A 4,525-nucleotide genomic window follows, 5' to 3' on the forward strand; every position below is an offset into this window, starting at 1 on the left:
AGAAAGGCACGGAGCCAGAGGTTAGAATAAACTGATTTAAGTTCAGTCAATTATTTTCGGGAAAGTAATTCCCAAAGATAAGGAGATAGTGTAAAAGCTTTGGAGCTAGAACAAAAGTGGATGAGTATGATGAATTATGAATCTAAGTTGTAAAAGTTATCAAGATTCGTTCTGAGGACACGAATCCAGAATGACGGGATGTTTGGAATCAATACTTATGTTGTGTTAGTTCATGAAATAATGATAAGAGAAAGGAAAATAAAAAGAAACTGAAGTGGAAAGGAATATAAAGGCAATAGAGTTTGAGGTATGATAAGGGAGTTGCGTATGAGGAAACCCTAAAGACTCGTAGCAATAGACATAGAAAAGTATGTAATCGTCAGGATGAGGGTGATTCACCATGAGTTAAAATAGATGGTTGAAGGCATAAGAGGTACATATATAATTATCCCCTGTAAGTTGGGAGAATTCAATGAAACCTTGAGATAATTCGAAGGGTAAATAATGAGACGCGGATAGACTAAGGAGACAAGAAAGTAAGAAATTAAGAAAATTGGATGAAGGAAGTGACCTTCAAGAATGGGAAGTGTAAGACCGGTGGCATGATACCCAGAAAGGGAGACGCCAGGTATGAAAGATATCCCAACATTGAGGGGACTGTTGAGATAAACAATAAAAGTACATAAGGAATTATTAAGAAGAAGTTCATGTTGAACATGACCAATATCTTCCAGAACATCCATGTTATCATTACCAAATCAGGAAAGAAAAGCGGATGACCATTGTTATCTTTTGGAGGCCATATGGATTGACCTCAATTTGAATAAGGATGCTATTGTGAAATTAGGCATATACTATCGAGGTGGGAATGATTGAATAAGACACCCTTATCAGGGATATATGACTTAATTTATCCATGGAAGGATGCAGGTACCTTTTAAAGGTGGAATTAAGAATAGAACATCGGTAACTTAAAATGAATCCTAGGGGAATGCATAAAGGTTGGCATTTCACCCTTAATAGGGACAGTATGAGTTTTGACAGTATGATTTGGAAAGGATTAAGGTAATAACGACCTTTAAGGATCAGTGGAGAAATTTTTCAGAAGTATATAGACAATGGTTTTAGTATTAGTAAATGGTATTTTGATATGCCCTGTATCTAGGGAATACAGGAGGAACGATTCAAGGATAACCTTAGAGGTTTTACAAGGAGAAAGGTAATATTCAAAATTCTCAAGAATAGAAATGTTGATAAAGGAAATGTGTCGTAATTATAATGATGCCAAGTGGGGCACGTGTTAAACCATGAGAAAGTATGGATCGAACCAGTAAAGGTCGAATTTGTTCCAGGCAATTAGGACCTAAGATTAAAGATGTTCTAAGTATGATTGAGAGTCAGTCGTGACAGTGATTAACCTCTAAAGACTGAGGCAATAACTTATGGAAAAATGGTAAAAAAAAAAAATTACTCATCTGATTTTAAGGAAAACATCTTCACTCAAGCAGTGATCGGAAATAGGGTAGAAAATTAGTGAAAGTGGTTAAAATGAAATTGACTGTAAGGAAATTTTACTATCAGGAAAGGCCAAAGAGGTGGCCGACACTTTAAATGTAAGAGGATAATTATAGGCGCTCGTGCGAGAGGGATACAGTGATGATGGTTAAAGCTGTGATGGTTGTATTTTGGTTTGGAAGATTGTCATTCCTTCTGATGACTGTGCAATACCCAACCGTGATAGTAGTTGGTAAAGGTTTAATTCGTGTAATCGCCATGAGCGGGCTATCTATCTCAGAAGATCCTATCTTGAGAATAATCCAGGACCATATTTCAAAAAGGACTAAACGAACCTTTGAGTTAAGTCTTCTATTGAAGGCATATGATTAAGAATGGTATTAACCTGCTATCGTTGCCTTGATTGAAACTCTTCTGCAATTTTATCTGCTTCATGTCATTTATGTATGTCAGGATCAGGAGTGTTCTTCATGAATCAGGAATGGTGATTATGTTACCTCCTTAGAATGATTTGATACGACATGTATGGACTCCGTATGGTTAGATATTAAGATTTTATGGAAAAGTGAATGACGACAGTAGGTCAGTGGTGGACCATAGTAAGGCATCAATGATTCTGCGAGTAGTGAGCTGAATACAACCATGAGAGTTGTATTGGAATGGGTGTTGAGATTGAGTACTACTAAGCGGGTCGTGGTAGTGTATAAGTTATCATTGATAGACTAATTAAGTAGAGTATCTACCTATTGAATATTTATTCTTTCTTATCAATAGGGAGTCATATTACTATACGAGGAAGGTTGCAGTGCAAGTATAGAATTTTAGTAACGGTGATGTCTGAAATGAAAACCCAGATTCGATTTTCGATGTCGAGGGAGTTTCAAAGGTGATTGTGTATAAGCTCGAGGAAGAGCATAGGTCCATAGAATGATGGACGGAATAGCAAAAAATATTTAAGCATGCAAAATGCGATGCGATAATACTTGATGTTGATATAAATACATATGTTTTGTTCTCCTATGACAAACCTCTATAGTTCAGAGGTAGGTTCCAAGCCAGATATTTTGTGGCAGTATATTTTTTTCATATATACAATTCTCTTCAATTCGTTCTTTTCTCTTCTTTTCATTTCATGTAAGCTGAGAAGAACAACCCTTCCAGAAGGGGAGGTATTGCCGAATGACTATCTATCTGTGTGATAGAAGCCTAGTAGGATACCATCTATTGTTTAATTGCTTGTCAAGTACTAAAGGCTGGCCACCTTCTGTACTAACTATGTGATATAACAAGTGTTCATGATCATAGTGATCTCTCAACAAATTCCTTTACTTCTATATGATTGATCAAACTTTGGGAAATAGAAACAGCTGAAAAAGGAGTAATAAAGTTGTGGTAGTATTCGGAATGGAAACACATTCGTGATACTAAGGTTGACGTGGTTATTAAAAGGTTATAGAATGCTAACGAGCAAAAGTATAACTAGTATAATATTAGGAACGGAAGGTAGTAGCGACTACGAACTGGAAAATGATGGGTAGTGAGAAGCAAAAGCTCTAATGCTAAAAGCTATAATGAGAGTCTGTGCAATAGACTTGAAAGAAATTGGAATGATCACTTAACACGGGTTGAGTTTTCTTACGATAATAGATCATATGTCAGTATTGAGGTATCGCCTTATGAGATCCTTGAGGGAAGACAATGTCGATCTCCCTTATGTTAGGATGAAGTTGTAGAGCGCAAGATGCTCGGACCCGCAGTAGTCCAAAGGACCAGGGATATAATAGATCTAATCAGAGGACGACTGGTAGTAGCCAGGAAGGACATAAAAAGTATGTCGATTTGACACGAAAGGACAAAGAATAGGAAGGAGGCAACCTTGTATTGTTAAAAGTATTTCCTTGAAAAGAATTAATGAGATTCGGAAAGAAAGGAAAGCTAAGTCCACCAATTGTTGGACCCTTGGATATATTAAGAAGTATTGGGAAGTTAGCATATGAGCTAACCTTACCCCAGAACATGTAGCAAGTCATAACGTGTTTCACGTATCAATGTTAAGGAAGTGTAATTCGGATGCCAGATAAATAGGGGCATAGGAGCGCATAGACATGCAACCAGACGTAACCTATATGGAGCAACCAGGAAGGGTATAGATTAAGAAGGAACGAGTGCTTAGGAGAAGGGTTATCAAACTAGTAAGAGTTTGATGGTAGAACCACAATGTGGGAAAATTGACTTGAGAGTTAGAAAGTACAATACTAAGAAAGTATCCCTATTCATTTCTATCTGATTCCGGGACGGAATCCTTTTAAGGAGGGGAGACTGTAATAACCCCAATTTTTGGGAATTTTTTTTTAAAACCCTTATGAATAGTGTTTTTGCTGATTGAGAAAATTTTTCATGCCACACTATGTAGGGGTTCTGATATGGATATTCTGAGGTTTTATTAGTACTCTATATGGTATATAAGTGTATGCAAAGATCGTCAGAATCCAATTCCGAACACTTTGATTTTTTCCAGGAAATACACTAGATACGGAGAGAATTGAGTATAAGGTAACAGGATAAAAAGGATTTAAATTAAAGGATTATAATAGAGGATCATAAAAAGGAATATAATATATTGAGAAAGGTTAAGGGAACCTAAGTAATAAGATCCCGGGTATAATCCCTCAAACGATAAACGAAAACGAAAATTAAGCGAACCGTATAACAGATCATCGGTCATTAGGCAAACAATTAGAAGCTAATCAAAGAGATTAGAAGGGATGATGACATAGCAATGTGACATAAGCATGACATAAAGGGAAGGAGATGTGGTTGATTTAAAACCACACAAAGTCAAGGCTAGAAAAGTAATTAACCAAAAACAAGACAAAAAGCAACCAACCAAGCCAAAACATTTCATTTTCATCAAAAAAACACAAAACCCCCATTTTCTTCTTCAAGCTCTCGGCCTCTTTTCTTAAAAAATGAAAGTCCAAGCTCCTCCACTTACTATTTAGCAAGGTAA

The sequence above is a fragment of the Apium graveolens genome, chromosome 4 (genome assembly GCF_009905375.1).
Source record: "Apium graveolens cultivar Ventura chromosome 4, ASM990537v1, whole genome shotgun sequence".
In the NCBI taxonomy this organism is placed as follows: Eukaryota; Viridiplantae; Streptophyta; class Magnoliopsida; order Apiales; family Apiaceae; genus Apium; species Apium graveolens.